The sequence below is a fragment of the Lepidochelys kempii genome, chromosome 1, assembly GCF_965140285.1.
Source record: "Lepidochelys kempii isolate rLepKem1 chromosome 1, rLepKem1.hap1, whole genome shotgun sequence".
Lineage (NCBI taxonomy): Eukaryota > Metazoa > Chordata > Testudines > Cheloniidae > Lepidochelys > Lepidochelys kempii.
In genome coordinates, this window is record NC_136380.1 from 71,018,022 (window position 1) to 71,040,894 (window position 22,873).

Consider the following 22,873-nt stretch of genomic DNA (forward strand, 5'->3'; position numbering starts at 1 on the left):
CAGTACACTAGTTCAGAGGTTCTCAAATGGGGCTGGATGGGCCCCCTGAGTGGGGTACGGAACGTATTCCCTGAGGGGGGAGTGGAATGCATTCTGAGGGGGAACATGAGAAGCTTTAGGAGGAAAAATGTTTTGTGCACTTTTACCTGAGTAATGAATAACTAACAAAGCTGATTCCTGCAGACATATCAGGTCCTGAGATGGTGCTGTGCATTTTGACATATTTTTGTTAACCTTGCATAGCATTATTCAAAGTTATAGAATCATAGGTCTGGAAGGGACCTCAAGAGGTCATCTAGTTTAGTCCCCTACACTCATTGTAGAACTAAGTATTATCTAGACCATTCCTGACAGGTGTTTATCTAACCTGCTCTTAAAACTCTCCAATGATTCCATAACCTCCCTAGGCAATTTATTCCAGTGCTTCTAACCACCCTGACAGGAAGTTTTTCCTGATGTTCAAGCTAAACCTCCCTTGCTACAATTTAAGCCCATTGTTTCTTGTCCTATTCTCAGATGTTAAGGAGAACAATTTTTCTCCCTCCTCCTTCTAACAACCTTTTATGTATTTCAAGGATATTATCATGTCCCCTCTCAGTCTTCTCTTTTCCAGACTAAACAAACCCATTTTTTTCAATCTTCCATCATAGGTCATATTTTCCAGATCTTTAATCATTTCTGTCGCTCTTCTCTGGGCTTTCTCCAATTTTTCACAGATTTCCTGAAATGTGGCGCCCAGAACTGGACACAATACTCCAGTTGGGGCCTAATCAGCTCGGAATAAAGTGGAAGAATTACTTCTCGTGTCTTCCTTACAACACTCCTGCTAATACATCCCGGAATTATGTTTGCTTTTTTTGCAACAGTGTTACACTGTTGACTCATATTTAGCTTGTGGTCCACTATGATCCCCAGATCCCTTTCCACAGTCCTCCTTCCTAGGCAGTCATTTCCCATTTTGTATGTGTGCAACTGTTTGATCCTTCCTAAGTGAAGTACTTTGCATTTATCTTTATTGAATTTCATCATATTTACTTCTGACTATTTCTCCAGTTCGTGCAGATCATTTTGAATTTTAATCCTATCTTCCAAAGCCCTTGCAGCCCTTCCCAGCATGGTATCATCCACAATCTTTATACGTGTACTCTCTATGCCATTATCTAAATTATTGATGCAGATATTGAACTCTGAATCACACTCAGAACTGATCTCTGTGGGACCCCACTCAATATGCCTTTCCAGCTTGACTGTGAACCACTGACAACTACTCTCTGGAAACAATTTTCCAACCAGTTATGCACCCATATTATAGTAGTTTCATCTAGGTTGTATTTCCCTAGTTTGTATATGAGAAGGTCATGTGCAACAGCATCAAAAGCCTTACTAAATTCAAGATATAACAATTCTAATGCTTCCCCCCCCCTCCATATGGCTTGTTACCCTGTCAAAGAAAGCTATTAGGTTGGTTTTACATAACAATCCTGACTGTTACTTATCACCTTATGATCTTCCAGATGTTTTCAAATTGATGGTTTAATTATTTGCTCCATTATCTTTCTGGGTACAGAAATTAAGCTGACTGGTCTGTAATTCCCGAAGTTATCCTTAATTCCCTTTCTATAGGTTGGCACTATATTTTCCCCTTTCCAGTCATCTGGAATCTCTCCTGTTTTCCATGACTTTTCAAAGATAATCCCTAATGGTTCAGATATCTCCTCAGTCAGCTCATTGAGTATTCTAGGATGCATTCCATCAGGCCTTGATGCCTTTATGATATCTAATTTGTCTAAGTAATCTTTAACTTGTTCTTTCCCTATTTTAGCCTCTGATCCTACCTCATTTTCACTGACATTCACCATGTTAGATGTCCAATCACCACCAACCTTCTTGGTGAAAACCGAAACAAATAAGTAATTAAGCACCTCTGCCATGTCCACATTTTCTGTTATTGCCCCCCCGCCCCAACTCCTCTCATTGAGCAATAGGCCTACCCAGTCCTTGGTCTTCCTCTTGCTTATAATGTATTTGTAGAATGTTTTCTTGTTACACTTTGTGTCTAGCTACGTTTTGTGCATTTGCCTTTCGTGTGTTGGCCTTTCTAATTTTGTCCTTACATATTTTTGTAATTCGTTTAGATTCATCCTTTGTAATTTGACCTAGTTTTCACTTTTTGGAAGATTCTGTTTTGATTTTTAGATCATTGAAGATCTCCTGGTAGTCTCTTGCCATACTACCGATCTTTCCTACACAGTGGAATAGTTTGCTCTTGTGCCCTTAACTAAGTTTTAGAAAAACTGCCAACTGTCCTCAATTATTTTTTCCCTTAGACTTGCTTCCCATGGGATCTTACCTACCAAATCCGAGTTTGCTAAAGTCTGCCTTCTTGAAATCCATTGTCTTTATTTTGCTGTTCTCCCTCCTCTCATTCCTTAGAAACATGAACTCTACCATTTCATGATCACTTTCACCCAAGCTCCCTTCCACTTTCAAATTCTCAACCAGTTCCTCCCTATTTGTCAAAATCAAATCTAGAACAGCCTCTCCCCTAGTAGCTTTCTTCACCTGAAATAAAGAAAAAGGGTGTCCAATACATTCCAAGAACTTGTTGGATAATCTGTACACTGCTGTGTTATTTTCCCAACAGATGTCTGAGTAGTTGAAGTCCCCCATCACCACCAAGTCTTGTGCTTTGGATGATTTTGTTAGTTGTTTAAAAAAAGCCTCATCCACCTCTTCTTCCTAGTTTGGTGGTCTCTAGTAGACCTGTAACATAACATCACCTTTGTTTTTTACCCTGTTTATCCTTACCCAGAGACATTCAACAAGTCTGTTTCCTATTTCCATCTCAACCTCAGTCCAAGTGTATACACTTTTAATATATAAGGCAACACCTCCTCTTTTTTCCCCCTTCCTGAGCAAGCTGTACCTTCTATACCAATATTCCAGTTATGCGTATTATCCCACCAAGTCTCTGTGATGCCAACTATGTAATAGTTGTTTATTTACTAGCATTTCAAGTTCTTCCCGTTTATTCCCCATACTTCTCACATTAGTATACAGACATCTAAGATACTGATTTGATTCACCCACCCCCAGTTCTGTTTTGTATCTCCTTTATCCATGCTACAACAGCCCATGCTCCCCCCAGATTCTGACCTTTTCCCCCCATCTCCATGTTTTTGACTTACCTGTGGACTTTGGTCACCTGCTGCCTTCATTGCCATCTATACATTAATCCATTTGCTACGATGAGTTGTGCACATTTAATTTTAAGCATGGACCACAATCACAGTTTTGCTTTTGCTCTTATTACAATGGATAGTTGACTCATTTGTGCAATAGAAAAAACAAACAAAAACAACAACTTAGTTGAAAACAAAGAAGACGAAACTGATTCAAGTGAAGCACTGACCCCGCATCTACATATACCCGTATTTGTGTGCAAGGAGGGGGATCATAAACTACTACAGACACAAAGAAAGGGGGTGCGATCAAATAAGTTTGAGACTCACTGCACCAGTTTACAATTACTTGGATTATAGAGAGGAAAGTGAGAAAAGAGGTGGGTGATTAAGCTTTCTAATCCATTGCCTTTTTATTGTTTGAGTAACCATTTCAACTGGCAAAAATTCAAAGTGAAGAGATAATTCAGACAAGAGATATATGCACAGACTCTTCTTGTTGAACAGCTTAGTTGTGATGGGCATTTGTATATTGTGGTAAATCAGTATCAGTGGCACCAAACATAGGAAAACGTCTAGCCAGCTCTGGCATACTGACCATAAAACTCCCATTATTATACGCTTTTCCATGCTGCCTCAGAATACATAGCACTTACTCACTTGAGCAATTTCATCTAGGTTAATGGGACTACTTATGTGAGAAAGTGTTACTTAGTGAAAGGGCTGCAAAATAGGGCCTTGTGAAAATAAAGGTTTTCTTGTTATCAGGCAGCTGATCATGTTTGTCAGGAATAGCAATGACAGCTAATGGCCTGTTCCATTAGCCATGAGGCATGTTCTCCTCTGGTTACCCTAAACTCTATTTTTAAGGCTTTAAGAAAATTGGGATTTTTGGTTCAAAAATGTGTAGCCATAGTTTGCAGTTTCTTAAAGTCGTTCAAGTTCTACAAATACACAAACACACACACAATAGAAACAGGTGTCAGACATCAGTATGGCAGTAGGCAGACACTCCCGTGGGTGTCTAGTCTCAGGCTTCCCCCAACCTGTTTCCTGAGGGATGAGAATCCCCCTTGAGTACCCCACAAAGAGCACCAGCCTTGGGTACTTCAGCATGTCTTTCCAAGGCATGCAGCCTATCTTCCAAAGCAAGGCAGCAGCACAGAAGAGATGTTGTGTGTCCAGGCCAAATCTTAGAGAATGGTATTGTGATCTGGCCAATGGGGTTGCACTGCGACTCAAAACTGTGTCCATTCAAAGCACACCAAAGTCAATGCAAAGACTTCTGTTGCTTTCAGTGGGTTTTGGATCAGCCCCTGGATGATGAAAGTATCTGGGTCAACATATTTTCCGTTAAGCAGAAACCAGAGAATTAGTTTCCTGTCCCAAAACCATTCCCCAGAATGAGGAGTACAACCCCAGTGAAATAGGGTTCGAAATAGGGAACTCATGGGTTGTTGGCTGCTTTTGCTGGAAAGAAAGAGTGAAAAATAATACATTTTAGAGGTGTTCCCAAGTATAGCAATATGTTAGGTTTATTTTATGCTGGGACAAACAAGTAATCAATAAAAAGAGCTGGTATGTTCTGACAAAGTAGGTTATATCTAGTCATGTTAACCAATACAGAAAGTTATTTAAACACAGGAGTTCTATTTCTATATAGAAGATCAATACAAGCTATCTTTTAAATGTAATCCAGCTAGGCTCAGTCAAAGTAATAGCATAGTCTAAAATAGATGTAGCAGCAGACTCAGCTAAGAAAAATGTTTTCCCCAGATCTGTTCTATTTTCTGTTAAAAATGCTTCTAAATGTCTGAAGGTACTAAATATATTGAGCAAACTGAAATTTTATTCCAACAGTGGAAGCATACAAAACGTACAGCAATATGTGTTTTCTTTCATCATGTTGCTCTCCTTGACTACATTTTTCTTTCTAATCCCATACATCAAACAATTTCCCAATGTGTTTGCAAGTTTAATATTATTACATCCATGTTAATTTTTGCTGTTTCTCTACAGTGCCAACAAGATTTTTTTTATTGCTGAAAACACATTTGCTGTATATAATTGATATAATAACACAGTATGATGGGAAATTTCAATGAGCAAAACTATTTATTCCCCACCTCTGGAGTATAATGAAGGAGACAGCTGTCTGACTTTGCTGAGATTGTAGTCTGGATCTCTCATTGTACAGAGTGGTTGTCATAAATATAAAGGGAAGGGTAAACCCCTTTGAAATCCCTCCTGGCCAGGGGAAAGCTCCTCTCACCTGTAAAGGGTTAAGAAGCTAAAGGTAACCTCACTGGCACCTGACCAAAATGACCAATGAGGAGACAAGATACTTTCAAAAGCTGGGAGGAGGGAGAGAAACAAAGGGTCTGTGTGTCTGTCTATATGCTGGTTTTCTGCCGGGGATAGACCAGGAATGGAGTCTTAGAACTTTTAGTAAGTAATCTAGCTAGGTATGTGTTAGATTATGATTTATTTAAATGGCTGAGAAAAGAATTGTGCTGAATAGAATAACTATTTCTGTCTGTGTATCTTTTTTGTAACTTAAGATTTTGCCTAGAGGGGTTCTCTATGTTTTTTAATCTAATTACCCTGTAAGATATCTACCACCCTGATTTTACAGGGGGGATTTCTTTATTTCTATTTACTTCTATTTTTATTAAAAGTCTTCTTGTAAGAAACTGAATGCTTTTTCATTGTTCTCAGATTCAAGCGTCTGGGTCTGTGGTCACCTATGCAAATTGGTGAGGCTTTTTATCCAACATTTCCCAGGAAAGGGGGGGTGCAAGTGTTGGGAGGATTGCTCATTGTTCTTAAGATCCAAGGGTCTGGGTCTGTAGTCACCTAGGTAAATTGGTGAGGCTTTTTACCAAACCTTGTCCAGGAAGTAGGGTGCAAGGTTTTGGGAAGTATTTTGGGGGGAAAGACGCGTCCAAACAGCTCTTCCCCAGTAACCAGTATTAGTTTGGTGGTGGTAGTGGCCAATCCAAGGACAACGGGTGGAATATTTTGTACCTTGGGGAAGTTTTGACCTAAGCTGGTAAAGATAAGCTTAGGAGGTTTTTCATGCAGGTCCCCACATCTGTACCCTAGAGTTCAGAGTGGGGGAGGAATCTTGACAGTGGTGAAAATCCTAGGCTTCTGTACATTCATTTTACCCTACTACTAATAATGTGAGGGGTGAACTCCAAAGCGATAGGGTCAGATCTCATTCCAGCATCAGTGGCACAAAGAATGTAGCCATAAGTGATCACCAGGGAATTTCCCTCACGTAGGGAATAAAGTTAATAGAGGCAGCAGCTGTACTAGCTGCCCTAACTATCCCTGATGGAGAAGGTGTGTCAGGGGTGAGGAGGTAGACCTAACCACATCTCATATCCACTGATGTAGACTCCATTATAGAACCTAGGGCACTGGCATAAGTAAGAGCAGTCTCTTGGTTGCTGTCTCTTTTGCTGTGGTGGCACAGATGGGCTATCAGGACCAGGAAATCATAACCTCCCTTGGTCCCACTCTCTTGTCTATCCTGGTCCAAGCAGAGAGTTCAACTGCTGGAGAAACATGGCCTGTAGAGTTCATGTTTGGTTGAGATGAGCATAAAAAGTTCAATGGTTTATATGACTTTCCTGAGTTTGCAAAAGGGGGCTAGAAATCTCACAAGAATAAACATTTTGACAGGATTTGTATATGCATGCATCCTGCTCTAAGTAACAAGACCTCAGCCTATCCCATGTCATCATGGCATGGTATGATATATTGGTGATTCTAGAATGTGCTTTCGGTATGGCACATATGAACACTGAACACTGATATTAGACAATTTGGAAATTTACACAGAGTCTTTGCTTGTAATTTTCAACACTCCTGAAAGAGATTTAGTGCTGGACCTTTAACAACTAGGATTTCATCAGGCTGTATTATCCTTCCAGTACTAGCAATATTTGATGAAGCTTTGTGAGCTTCATTGCATTCTCAAAGGTCTAGTGATTTCATGGACCTAAGACAGTAGTAATGGGACTGATGGGAGCCATCAACTCATGATGTCATGTTTCTTTGCATTATTTAAATTTTGAGTTACCCCTACATAATTATATATTTCACAATCAAGATGAAGCAATGCATTGAATAGATAGATGTCAGACTGTAACTGACAAATACATTTCATAGCAAAATATAGACAGGCTCTTATTCTAAATTATACAGAATGTGCCACAACAAGAACTATGCCTGACATTAACATAGTGGATAATGCTACATTTGTATGCCATTACTATGCACATATAATAGACAAATAATTATCCCAAATTACTTTCCATCCATAATCTACATTGTATAGGAGGCTAAATTTGGCATTTCAAAACTTAAATGACCATACAATGACAACCCAAGCTCAAATTCAGTTCCTGCAAATACAGATGCATTCTTTTTTTTTTTAAGGGAATTCTGTAGCTTTGTAATACTGTACCACTACCAAGAATACCAGAAAAATGAATAGAAAATTGAATAGAAAAAAACACCAAGTACCGCTCCAGTTCAGGAAAGCATCCCTTTTCAGAAAGGGCACTTGAACGTACAGTTGGCTTTGAGAGTGTGCTATAGTCCCATTAGGATCGCCGATGATGATGATGAGTCTCGTTGAACTCAATAAGACTTAAGCACATGATTAAAGTTAAGCAAGTGCTTACGTGCTTTCCTGATTCAGGAAAATGATTCAATAATATGAGAAAATAAGTAGGTTCACCAGATTTGATCAACATTATAGAACATTGAAAACTTATGGTAAATATTTAAAAAAAATATTTATTAAAATACTGGGCTAGATCCTACGCTGCCAGGAATGAGTATAGTTCCATTTAAGACAATGGAGCTATGCCAGTTCACAGCTGCTGAGAATATGGTCTACTGAATGAAAACACTAGGGACAACAGCAAAGGGAGCTGCACCCATCTAACTGAAGGCAGAAGTGGATATTAGGTATTTATGTTTGAATCTGAGTGAAGGTTTCCCTATTTGTGTTTAAAAGAGCTACCCGTCAGTTTAAGTCATTAGAAATGTATGTCAGTGCCATTGATAAACATGATATTTGCGATTATACCATTGAAGTACTGACGCTGGCCGAGGAGAGGGAGAAATTGCATCACCTCTGGAAAATTCTGGGACACATGCTCCCAGAGATTGAAATTGCTGTGCCTCCCCTTAGGAAAATCCAGCATGAGCTCCCCTTCACAGCCAATTATCTCCATTGGATAGTGCAGATGGGGAAAGTGCTATGGTCTCACCACCTCCCTTCACTTCTTCCTCTTCCCATTGGGAGTGTTGTATGCCCCAGAAGGCACTTGAAAAGAAGAACTCCATTTGATTTCTTTGCCACTATAGACCACTATAGTTAGTCATTACACTTGGATGTGAATATAGTTTTGGATTCCAAGTCCTTCCAAAGTTTTAGGGTGTCAAGATTGGATGTATAGTGTTATGTCCACCTAAGTTAGAACTGGGGGGGGGGGTGTGGAAATCAACATGCCTGAAAATGAATAATGTTAATCCCTGACAAATATGACATTTCTGTAGAGAAAATGATGAGAAAATACAAAGTTCCAAAGTTCTGAAAATGTCCTCTCTTAAAAGCAGCCAGAGGGAAAACTAGGCAGGGCACTGACATCATTTTCTTCTCTCTCTGTTCACTCATCTTATTTCTTGTGAGGGTGTGTTCTTTATCTCACATGTACTGAGACACAATCAGCATCTCCCATGATGAGTCATGCTCTTATAAGTTCAAACATGTTTTCTTTTCACATTCTGCTTTGGAAAGAATGTGAAAAAAAAATAAAAGAAAGGAAGGACAAAGTCAGTTTCTTTCAGCACCCTTTCCATATAGCCTTTACTCTCAGAAATACTGGACAGGTCTACAATAGAAACTTTTGCCAGTATAGTGCTGTTGGTTAGGGGTTTGACTTTTATGCAATTTTTTATATTGCCAAAAGTCCTAGCGTAGGCACAGTTATGGCAGCATACAAGAGTTTTAAACCAAGATCTGATATTTTTCTCAAAGATATGCTCTTGGAATTATTTTAGGAAAGGTCTATGGCCAGTGTTATTCAGGAGGTCGGGTTATTAAAATACATCCCAATACAGCTCAGCAAATTTGGTTCTGTGTCCTGACACCATTGGTTCTCCCGTAGTTAGCTGCCTTCAAGTGACACACAAGGCTGCAGGACATTTGTCCACAGAAGGGTTTAGATGATCAGTGTCAGAGATGCATTCAGAGGTGTGCATTTCAGTGTCTTTACATATTCCTGATTCTGACAAGACACCACACTTGTTGATATTGATAACTGCTGAACCCACAAGTAAGTGTGAATTTTGTCCTGTTGGTGATGGTAATTTATTTCACTTATTTGGGCATGACATACTTTCTGTGGCCACAACTAATGAGAACTTTGTATGTCAGCAACTGTCTTTTTATATTTTATCCTAAGGTGAACCTTGCAATTTTGCAATCCTCTTATGCTGCATACCCTTTAGTCCATAAACTGTGCTTGCATGATTTTTAATGCATGTTCTCTCTTTGTGTTCTTGATGGATAAGGGAAAATTGGCCCATTATAGTTAAAATTTTCATGTGAATGTGTGACAATGAGAGAGAGAAAGAAGTAACTTTCTGGAAAAAAGATACTTTTCAATATAAGAAATTACTTATTAAATTTAAATTAGAAAATATTTAAATAATGAAAGCTAGTTTGAAAATAAATTTTGAAATTATGGGAGCTCCCAGGACTCTCTGGCTCCTAATCTGAGTTGAAACTTAATCACAGACTTCTGAGTCCCATATTTAATATGAAGTTTGCTCTACAGTACATAGTCATTTAAACGGGATGCAGTTTAAAGTAACATTGATAAGGTTAGGTCATAGTTTGAAAGAGTTAATCTGATTCCAATGATAAATGAAGCTGCTAGGTTAACCGGTAGAAGCATGGGAAAATCAGTGCTAATAGACATTATTTTAACAAATTGCCTTTTCAAATCACTTTCCTTAGGGTTTTTAGGCAGGCTTTCATCAATTACATTCTTACAGCTCACATTAATAATACACATTTAAAAATTTCCCACATGAATAATTTAGAAAAAAAAATTATGAGCAAACTCTCTGTGTGAAGTAGCCATGCCTATTGATACAAACTTTTATGTAAGTGATGTATCATGTGCAAATATTTTAGAAACTCTCCTTTTGAGGAACAGTCATAAAGAGAAGAGATAAAAAGAAAACCTAACCCTTATTTTTATATATCCTTCTTTATTTCCCTTTTTAGTTTCCTCATCGATTAGCACCACTAGATACTTCTCCGTGTTATGTACCCAGCCTCACTTTAGATGCCTACTATTTTCCAGTAGGCCTTAATTTTCACGCAGATTTTCTATTATGTAGACTGAGGCACAAAGTCACCTACTCAAAGTCACACATTTAATCAGTGGTATAAGAACCCTGTGTTCTCCTGTCTTTCAGCCATTTGCTGTAACTGGTTTACGCAGCCTTCCATGATTGGCATGACTCTATATTGCCCGAACTTGACTGTTCAGTCAAAGGAAAGTTTCATGGAAGGAAGAAAATATTACTGCAGACTAAAAATGATTTGTCAGCACATGTTAAAATACAGGAACAGTTGTGGTCTCTTAAATGTGTTACTAGATTGTAGACGATGCTGGCCTGAGGGAGGAGTTGCCTTCAGTTCCTGCAGGAAAAGCTTGTTACCGCTTCGGGACAAAAAAATATTCAGGTGACCAAATCTGCACCTGCAAATATGGGAAAACTTGTCTAGTGTTTGGTAGGGCAGCTACCCTCCTTGATGGATGTTGCCAACTCCTTTGTTGCACAAAGAAGATAAGCACACTGAATAGATCAATTAAACTATCAGCCAGATCATCAGCTGGTGTAAATCATGTAGATACATCAAATGGAGCTACATTAATATACATCAGCGGAGGATCTAGCCTATTAATGTTCCCAAGAAAACTGAACCTGCACTCTCAATACTATAGGCATATCACAAATACCTGTTGAAGCAAGGGTCCATGAATTTCTCATAGGTACTATACAAGAATTCACATTAGAAGAAATATCCTGGTGCCAAATTTATAGCCACTTACTAGTTTTTCCCAGAAGAAAAATTTGTCTTTAGTGACAGACAAATGCATGTATTAACTTCACTTTTGCTGCCCTAGACTTGGAACAGATACATACAAAAGGCTTCTAGCTATAGTGTATCTGACCTCTTTACTTGAAAGTGATCTATGGTAAGGTCAATATTTGCTGTGAACTCTTTATTGAAATTGAATCTTCAGATAATGAACCTTGCAGCTAAGGAAAAATTTAAAGAGTATTAAGAATATGCAGTCTGAAACCTACACACAAAAACATAGTGATAAATGAAAGAAGCAGACAGATCTGATCCTGTTGATTTAAAGCTTTCCCTTTAGGAGCCTTTACTGGGAAATGGCATTGGCAGACCACCTGTGTTTTTAAAAGGACATTTATTTTAATTTAAGTTCAATCTATTTTTACGCTAATGCCACTGGCCATTTTATGAACAGTTGCTTAGACTCAAATTATAATACAACTCTATAATGGATCCCTCTGAATTTCTTCTCAGCTGTTAGAACTGGATTGTGACTTGTGACAATAACATGTAGCTTCTCCCAAACTATGTGGCAGTCTGGTTTATGATAAAAAAAATGTTTCCTTGAAAACCACATTTAAATAATTAATTGATCTCCCATTTTAAAATCGACAGACCTTGATGCAGACTAAATATGGTCAAACTCTGTGGGTGTGATTCTCGACTTTGTTACACCAGCTTTATTCCAATGTCACTGCATTTATTTCAAGCCCATTTTACTTAATTTTACTTCCACTTAAGCAAAATTAACTAGGAAAATGGAGGAAAACATTCATGGCACATGTTCCACCTGAGTTCAGATTGTTGTTGCAATGACTAGGCTCCTGCATATTTGTAAACCTAAACCCAAAGCCCACCCCTTCCCAATAAGATCCATTCCCTCAGGCTTTCAACCCCTTCACTCTGTGGCCTAATTCCCTACCATGCTGGAGCTCATGTCCCATACATATGACTTGATTTTTTAAGTTTTCTAGGGAGATAGTCTTTCAACTAAAGCTGGACAGGACAGCTTTATGTTTTTGTAAAAGGGTTTCATCTAGAATGGGACAGAAAGGCAACCCACCCTTTTTTTTTTTTCATAAAACTGAAACCCCACAATATTTCTTTTTGGAGACACTGAAATGTAGCATTTTCTAAATGAAATAGGCTCCCTGGGTCTCCAGACTGACCCACAATTTTATCTGGATTTAAAAATTTCAGCATATCAATTAATTTTTTTGTTGACATCTGTGCTGAAATGGGTAAAATTTTGTTGTCTACTCTACAGATTGTCAATGTATTTCCTAGGACGAGGATAGAAGCTTACATCCCTACCTTCCTCTGTCCCATAACAAATACCCTGAATAGTCTGTGTATCATCTAAAATGGGAGAAATTCATCCCTGATAAAACTCCAGGATGAATCCAGCACAAGTGTTGTTCTTCACTAGACTACAGAGCCAAAGTTCTGATGAGTCTCCTAGGGGATACTATGATATATTGAAGCCTACCACGTTGAATCAATCATATCATGATGCATTTATTATGAAGTAATAGAATACAGACTGCTTTGTATCTGAAGTGTCATAAAATTCAGAGACATAAAACAAAATGCTGAAGTGTTTAAATTGCTTTAAATTTGCAACTGTTCCCACTCGTCAATAATCTTAAATTATTATGACAGTGATTTAAGTGAATAGTTCTAGACAGTGATGAATTATGATGGAATGGTTAATTGTGTCACAGAGGAGAGGTATAAAAGTCTTAGGTGTTGATTAATTTTGGGGAAAGGGGTGCCTCACAGAAGAAGGGCTCCACCTTAACCAGAGTGGACCCAGGCTGCTGGCATTACAAAATAACAAGGGTTTGGGGGTGCAGAAAAGTTGACAGATGTAGAATACACAAATTGGACAAAAACATGTCCAAGAGATAGCTGCAAAAGAAAGGTATCCCTGGGTTCAGCAAAGGATAGTCCTAAAATCATATCTAAATTAGAGGAGGGACAGATTGAGATTACTTGTCCAGAATGATTTATGTTAACTACAAATAGACAGTCTAAAATAAACAAAAACTATAAATGCCTATATGGCAAGGTGAGAAACAAAAACAAAACCAGGCAAACTAGAGTGTCTGATAATGGAAGAGAATTTGTACACATAACAAGCATGGCCAAAGCAGAAAAAGACTACTTCTAATCTGTGCAACTGATTGCACTGCGTGGCCTTCACCTCTCTGTCCTGCTGTTTGCCCATTTGCTAACATGGTACAGTGGTATTTATCCTACCTCCTGGCTGTTGGGACATGTAACTAATTTTTATAAAGCACTTTGAGATTCTCCTCTGGAAGATGCTTTATAAGTGCAAGGAAAGCCTACACATGTGTGAGTAATTGATAATGTGGTAACTTTGAATTTCTTTGCTTTTGTCTGCTTATGTCAAACACAATATTATTATGGTGAGATCTTTTATATAATATACCAAAAAAGTGTACAGATCCTGAATTATCTCCTTTTCTCTCCTACTCATAGATCATTCAACATACCTTCTTTTAGCTGATATTTGCTGCTCTGGAAGTGGGTATTTGCACATTAGTAGCAGCAATGTCTCACATTTCTGCTCCACTGCATTGCACAGCTTTAAATATCTTAGATCGCATCATCTTGTGTTATGTCAGCTCACATTGGCTTTATTGTGTGACACAACATAACATGATGGGAGCTGACAGAAGTAATGTAATGCAATATGATGTATCAGAAATTTAAAGGGTATAGAGATTAGACATTTGGTGTCAATTTAGATAGGAGGCTTCAAAGCCAAAATGAATCTGGCAGACACTAATGGAGTGAATGTTACAGTGACCATTTTTCAGAGTAGCAGCCGTGTTAGTCTGTATCCGCAAAAAGAAAAGGAGGACTTGTGGCACATCCGATGAAGTGAGCTGTAGCTCACAAAAGCTTATGCTCAAATAAATTTGTTAGTCTCTAAGGTGCCACAAGTTCTCCTTTTCTTTTTACAGTGACCATTGTAACTGTGAAACTCTGGACTCGGAAGTTCATCAAACTAAATTTAGATGGTTCATAAAAATAGACTGAAATACTAGGGAAGGTTCCGTATCTGTGGTTCATATTGATGTGCAACTTGGGGAATATCTAAATGACAGATACTGTAAAATGTTCTTCTCCCCCACTTTTTTTGTGGCTGATTATTTGTTTCGTTGCTTTGTTGTATGAACTGTGGACTAGAAAAAAAGTTTTAATGATTGGATAACATTGTTGCACTGGGTTACACCAGATAACCTTGTATTACATGGACTGGCAATAAAGATGTCAATGAAACTGAAGTGCCCACCCTGTGTCCCACATACTATTTTAACACTGTTTTTATTTTTGGACTTTTACTTCTTAGTGTTATATAGTATTTAGATGTCAAGATGAGAAGCACCTAAGGAAGGAAGGAAAGAAAAAGTACAGAATTCCCTTTTTATCTATTACTATTCAAAGATCAGATGATTTCCATGCTTTTGTTAGTGACAGAAAATCTTAAAGTTTTGGAGGTTTGGTTGCTTACACAAACCATCTGCATCCTTGAGGCTTCCTGATTATGTTTCCCTAGGCAAGTCTTTTTCCCTGTTCCAACACATTTTCTGGCAATGAGTTAGCTATTCTGGGAGCAGCCATGTGCTACACTTGCTTCTCCATCACAGCTGGTATGTGGCAGAAGAACCCAATAGTCCTCTGACTTGTATTTTAAACTTTAAAGAAACTCTTGGGCTTTGTTATAATCTGTACCCCAGAGTGTAAGGAGTTCAAACTAACTGTGCAAGACACTCATCTCCTACATTGAAAGAACCAATAAATCCTGTGTGATCTGGCCCTGAAAGGGAAGCTTGGGTAAAGTTAAAGGGACTGGGCTGCTCAGGGCTTCCAAGAGAAGAAAGTGGGCTGGATTTAGGACAGGAGTTATTTAAGGCTATATATGAAATGAAGAAAACCAGAATGCTCTGGGAGCTTGGCAGTGATCCAATGAAGTAGTACAAAGCACTGGAACAAAGTCTGCCTTTCTCCTGGGAAAGGGTTCAAGAATATTTTAGAACCATGTATGTGAATTGCGGGGTCCAGCCTAGGATTGTACAGGCAGGGTGAATGCATGATAGCTGATAAGAATTAAAGACAGCTTTAATTCCTCTTTTCCTGCTATCTAACTCCAGCTCCTCAACAAAATAAGATCCCTTTGCTGAAAACTGCTGTCCTCCCCAATGATTCTTCCCTTTGTGAGCCTTCAAAGCATGAGCTTTCTGTTATTTTTTCACCAACATAAATGAAGCATGTTAACGGTAAGAAAAATGGTTAAGAGGTTTCACCTACATTTCAAGAGAGACCACAATTGCTTCACTGTGTTGAGAGACAAGAAAATATGCTCTACTGCCAAGTTCACCAAAAGTGAGATTTTTCCCTCCATGCAGCTCTTGCAGTTATCATTATTCCCTGTGAAATTATAGTATCAATTAGTTATTTCAGACAGCATGTAGTGTTTTATGGTGAATGATTTGTGTCATTGTCATCACCCTAACAGAATCAATAGGGTATGTTTTAGAGGATATTGGACCAAGAACTACCGATACATTGTACTGCCCAATCAGACTCAGCAGCAGCTCCAACTGGGGACTGGGGACTGGATCCAGCTAACCAACTAACCCTCCTCTTTATTGCACATATCCATGGTTCTCTGGAGCAAGGACTTAAGAGGCACATGGCCCTGTGAAGATTTTATTTCCATCCTAGGATCAACATAATTTTCCTGGGGAATGACCCTTTAAGCAAACCACAGCATCCTCCTGGAAGAAGATGCTCAGAAGCAGTGGCCTTCTAATCCCTTGTTCAACCTGGGCTTTGAGGACATGGCCCTAGCAGTCAGAGAAAGTGGCATCTTTGGCTCCTGAGCAGTCCTGATGGTATCTGCAGTTCCAAACTGTGCTGAGCTGTATTATTTGGAAATGGACAATTTGGTGTGATAGGTGGAGGAAAGATGGGTAACTGAATAGGAAGTAAGGGTATTGGCAGGCTTTGGCAGCAACTTAAGAGCCCCAAACTGCACTGATACCACAGAGTGTACTCCCTACTCCGCTGCATTAGCAGCACCAGCGCGTAGGGAAAGTCAGCCGCATGACCCTAGGTGCGGCGAGCGCTGTGCAGGAGGAAGGTGAATATGCACGGTGAGGGCTGTGAAGGACTGGTGAGGATAGCTCAGGATATTTTAGAGACAGTAATCATGCTTTACACAGTGGTGGCTGTGGATAATCTATATGGAAGAGGAAAACAGAGAACTAACAAAAGAAGCTAGAGATCATTTCTACCCAAGGCTGAGGTGGGGAACTCTTCAAGGAACACGTAGGGCTATGAATGGATAGGGAACTTTTAAAATGATAATTTTAAAGAAGTTAAAGTGATGCAAAACCACAGATTGTGCAGAGCAGAAGTTGTTCAACAGTGTCATTTTTCCCCTCTTACCTTTATTCTCCCATCCATCCTACTGTTTGTTATACTCACTTCTTGTATCTTGTCTTCAATTCAGCATCAATCTGCAGACACCTACTCATGTACCTAACTTTGCAAACATGAATAGGCCCATTGAACTCAGTGGAAATACGTGCATAAAATGAAGTTTACTGATTTGTAAGATTGAAGCCAAAGACTGTAAACTCTTTGGGAAATGGACTGTCTTGCTACATGTCTGTAAAGTACCTACCACAATGGGGTACTGATCCTGATTGGATCTTGTGGGAGGGTTCGTTTATCGTGATCTTAGTGCCTCATAGCCCTCTGACTCTCCAATTAATACATACACCCCATGTGTTTCAAATTATGTTCCACCTCTTGTGGTCTGGTTTGGTAAGTCACAGCAAGGAATAATCAGGCACTTCCTTTGGCCCTTCCAGTAACAAACACTTTTTCTCCTAGACTGCAGTTTCACAATTTCTGCTAGTCCTCTGGGTTTAGCCCTTTATGCTTCTGGATCCCAGGACCTAGGTGCATAGGTTCCTTCCCTTGTTTTTACCATGGCTCAGCTTTCCAGGAATGTAAGGCAGCTCTCATCCAGTGTGCCTGGTCCCTGTTTGTCTATTCCTTGGCACTCTTTTCACAGGAAACACCCATTCCAGCTCCTTCTCAACATATAACCACCACAATCCTGGTGAGCTACTTTCACCTGCCAAAGACCCCACTTTTCTGCAGAAAAAAAACTTCCAGCAGGTTCCCTCTCTACGTGAAAGGCAGTCCCTTGACAGGAGGTGTGGCTTCGAAGCTGCTGTCACATTGCCATTGATCACCTGACTCAAATGGAGGCCAGAGTCTGAGTCTTAACTTTTACAAGCCCAGCTAACCCTGTGGCACATCATTCCCCACCTCATCACAAGAGTGAATGTCAGTGCACTTGACATCAGCACAGCTCACTGCTAATGCAGGGACAGGATCTGTGCACTTCATTGCAGAGCTTGTAGTTGCTACCATCATACACATACATTAACAGAGGCATAGTTCTGTTGATTATTAAAGGTATCTTCCATTTCTAATTTCTATTAGTCTATAAGTTACTAGAGCTGTGCAAAACAGTTCTCATTACTGGGTAAAATAGATACAAATCATTTACTTTTATTGGTATATTCAAACAAACAAGATACAAATCATTTACTTTTATTGGTATATTCACCATGTTTTTTGTTGGTTGTTCTTATCTCCATTTCTGGGGACAGGAAAAGTGGTTTGTGTGGGTGGGGGTATTTTCATCTTGCTTACAATGTACCAACTCCTGGTTTCAAAGAACTCTCATGTTAATAGCTACAATACTCTTTCAGAATTATGGCATGACTATTTGTAGCTTGTGGAACCAAGTGGTAGTGAGTTTCTGTGGCCTCCCATTGCTGTGATATTAAGCACATTATTCTGAAATGCTAACAAATTTTGGCTGTGGAAGCATAGGAATGGACTATGAAGTGTTTTCAAAAGAAATCTTTTTATATTATTTGGATTTTGTGCATGTGATAGGATTCAAAATGACAGCATCTGCTATTTATTAATTATCAGGCACTTTCTATGTCCTTTGAAAAAATTCTTAAGTAGCCTTTTCAGCCATCTGCCACCAAGTTGGATAGGTTTGTCCACAAACATATCATTTTATACATTCATTATGAAGTGGATAATATAAAGTCACCCTTATCACTTGTATCAGGGCATACCTAGTTGTTACACTAGTCTTTCTTACAAATATACTTAATTTACATAATGCGATAAAGTACAACATTTAAGATACACACAGCTAAAGTGGGTTTTAAATCACTTATTTTCCATTGTGCTGGCCAGTGTAGTTGCCCTAAAGGACTCCGAGCACTTGCAATTATTTTTGATAATAATAATTACAGCTTTACAGTAGGCTATTACTTGCTGTAAGAAGTGTCATGCTAACATTGGAGCTAAATCCTAATCCCAGGTATACCTGTGTAAACTACAAAATAACCCCACCAAAGTCAATGCAGTTCCTTTAGATTTATGCCAGACTATTTGAAATCAGAATCTGGCCCGCCTCTCTTGCTGTGCTTCCAGTGCATTAAGATATAGAAATACTAATTCACGCAAATGGATATTTAAAAGAAATTGTACTGCATTCCAAATAGACCTGACACCATGCTGATGAGTTTTCTATTTATGATGACCAAATAAAATATACATGCTGATAGTTGAGGTGTCCAGAATGGTTGTTTATTTCTGTTGCTTTAGCAACTTGAGACAGTTTTATGAGGTTGCTTCATGTCATAAAAATACAGCTTCTCTAAGTCTTTGAAAACCCTGGAATAATGCAGAAGTGAGGGCTGTCACAAACAAAGCAGGAACACAATTACAAGGAACACAATTCTGGAAAATGTTACCGTGCTTTAAAACACAGTGCATGCTAAAAGTCAGATAATCCCTGGCCTTTTCATAAGTGGCAGGTAGGGAGAATGCAAGGAGTCTTCTCCCTTCCACAAAAGCTCGTGCAATCGACACAAGGGCCAAGAAAAATTGCAGTCTTTGCCCTAAGGTGAATTAATGCAGATTGTTTCCTTGCACTGCTGTAGAGAGTTGTAGGGGTAGTTGCTGGAGAATGTTGGGTCACAGACTGAGTTTGGTGGGGGAAATGGGATGGTCAAGCAGCCAACTGATTATTCTGAAATTAGCCTAAATGTGCTGTGACAGAGTGTACTGGCCAACACTGGAGTGGAAGGGGTTAAAGCAGTGATCTTAGTAGCAGAAGCTATGCCCCTCCCCCCCACACCCCCTCCACCCTCTGCTGGGCATGATCCAACTGCTGCTGCAGTATAAAAGGGAGCAGCCTAGCTCAATCTGGGCTGGCTGCTGAGGAGGAAGGATGCAGCTTGCTAGCTTCAGCTGAGAAGCAGCCAGGATCCCAGACCATAGGAGCAGGAGATGCCAAGGCCCAGGCAGGGGACCAGGTACTTGCCCCAGGGAGATTTCAGCCACCACCTGAGGAGCTCACAGACTCTCAAGACTCCCTGACTTCAACTGCAGGAGTCATGGTAGGAAACATCCCAGCGAGGGACTAGCCCATGTCTCAGCAGCAGTCAGCATGTTGGGTGAATGCATTTACCACTTCCAGAACCCTCGGCTGGAACCTGGTGGAATGGGGGGGCTGGGTCCCCCTACGCAGCTGCCCCCTTTGTGGGGTGGCCCACTGAACCACCCCCAACTGAATGTGCATTATGCTGTGCTTCCCCTCAGCCAAGGGGAGACCTATTGACTTTGGCATCAGGCCGTGCTTCCCAGCAGTCCAGGGGAGTCCCATTGGCCACCGGGCCTATCCTGACCTTGCCTTTCCTGAGGGCGATGAGGTCTACTGGTCCTGTAACACATGCATTTCAGTAGATGTGAGCTGGCATATAATGGCAGTCTTAGAAAACTGAACAAAAGAAAAGGAGGACTTGTGGCACCTGAGAGACTAACAAATTTATTTGAGCATAAGCTTTCATGAGCTACATGAAAGCTTATGCTCAAATAAATTTGTTAGTCTCTAAGGTGCCACAAGTCCTCTTTTTCTTTTTGTGGATACAGACTAACATGGCTGCTATTCTGAAACCCTAGAAAACTGGGACATTCTTAAGAAATATAGATGTTGGCCTCTCAGCAATGATGACTATAAAGTAAGTGGAAGAAGCCTTGAAATAAAGACATACACACAATCAAATCTGAGAAAACTGAGACTAGCTTTTTTTCCCGAAGTTGAATGCTTACAATTAGGCACATTAACCCATATTAGTCAGCATTTTCTTGTTAAATGTTTGTCACCCTACATTTCATATTTTTTTTCCCTTAGTCTTTTTCAGTTTTGCCTACTGCTGTTTTTGCTTTTCTTTCCTCCTTTCATGTTATTCTTTTGAGACATATATTTGTAACAGGAAATAGGCAAATTGGTTTTGATAAAATAAGAACTGCCCTGAACCTGAACTTTATCACAAAATTCACAATTCACAGTCCTTTGATGTGACTAGCCTTTCAAAACTTTCCTAGTCATGATGCTTTGCTCTACTATTTTCTGTCTGGTTCTTACAATAAAGAGTGCCATTTGCATCCTGAATTACTTGAGAACTCTTCCAAAAACCTTTAGGATTTTAGTGAAATATTTAATAATACCTTTATTTTTCCATCTTAGTTTATATATTTAGAAATGTAAATACTAAAAACAAAAGGAAAAAATAAACCAGACTTACCAACTTTTCCACAGCCATCCCATTTGTATTGCTAAGCTTTTTCCATTTTGTATGCAAAATGAGAGAGAGACATCTCATTTTATCAGTGAAAAAGGGTGTTACAATAAAACCCATGCTGTTTTGTTATTGTATTGTTGGAATGATTTAAAAAGGTAGCAGGAACCAGATTGTGGAATTATTCCACATGTAACTAAAGCTGGATGAAATTGTTGGGAGAAATAGTTTATTCAAAGAAAAATGCAGTTTTGTTCAAACCAAAACTATTTATGAATATAACGTTAGTTTTTCAGGCCCAGCAAACTGTGTGTCCTTTTATCCCAGTGGTTAGGGCACTTGCCTGGAATGAGAGAGACCCACATTGGAATCCCCACTTGGAAACTGGGACTTGAATTTAGATCTCCCCTCTCCTTGATGAATGTCTGAACCACAAGGCTATAGGATTGTCTACAGTAGGTGAACCACAAAAAAAGAATTCAGGCTTGTCTGCATGGGGAAGTAATGGGGACTATGAGGGGTGTGATTTCTAAAATGCACAAATGTGCTGTCTATTATTTGGTCTGTGTTGACCCTGCTAGTGCAGACTAAAGGTTCCCTAGTTTGTTTTAATACTATGCTAAATCTCACTAGGGAATCTAGTGTGCAGCAGCAGGGTCTACACAGACCACTTAAGATTCATCGTGTCAATCCACTTTAGAAATCACACTCCCATAGTCTCCATTACCTAACTAGATAGAAAAACCCTTATTCACCCAGCTCTCTATATAATATATACACTAGAAAAAGGGCCTAATCTTATGCCCATGGAAATCAATATGATATTTCAATTGACTTTCATGGATTTTGGCTCATTTCCCATAATACTCCTGGTTGTAAATTTCTCTGGATTATAGCTGCCTAAACAATGTTATACACAAAATTTAAAAAAGAAATATAACTTTTATATCCTTATATTATTAAATGAACAATGGGATCCTTGTCAATGGCTGGTAATACCACAACTAACAGTAATAACAATATCCATTTTACTGTCAACTACATGCCAATCAGCCATAATTTCTAAGAAATAAATAAGTCCATTTGTTAAATATAACTTATCATTCAACAAGTTTGCTTTGAAAGAGGAATACCAATATTTCTCCTCTACTGCTCAGCTAGCTCCAAGTCAGTCTACAGATGGAACATTACATGTAGGCACTTGTACATTCATTGCTTGTTTACATCACGTCTGGAAGTAATTTCTTAGAGGAATATTGTGGCTGTGCATCCTTTATGCTTTCTATCTTGGGCAGATTTGTAATAATATGGACAGTTCTTGCTGCTATTGTTCAACACTGCACACACTGAACCCGTTCCTGCTGAGGAAGACCTTCTGCTTTCAGATATGCTAAATCCAATCTGTTAGCATTAGGGTTTTATGTAAGCACAGTTGAGTGAACAAATAATTTTAGTGCACACGGAGTCAAAGAAAGGTCAGAAAAAGCTCTGACCATTAAATGATGCCTATTAATTTCATTGCTGTCAACAAGTAAGCCAGCTATGCAATGACAGAAATAATTGCTATGTCCTGTAGGGTTGGTAAATTAATATGACGCTTTAAATAACATTAAGGGCAGTTAATAGCGGTGATGATTCTTCAGTGTAACAGTGTAAAATATATATTGAAGGGGAAAAAAACCATGAGTATAAAATAAATAGCAGCTAATTGGATGTAACAGCACGTGGAGATCCAGTTCAGGTTGTGGAGTACCAGTGGGATAAGTGCTCTACTGCTCATGATA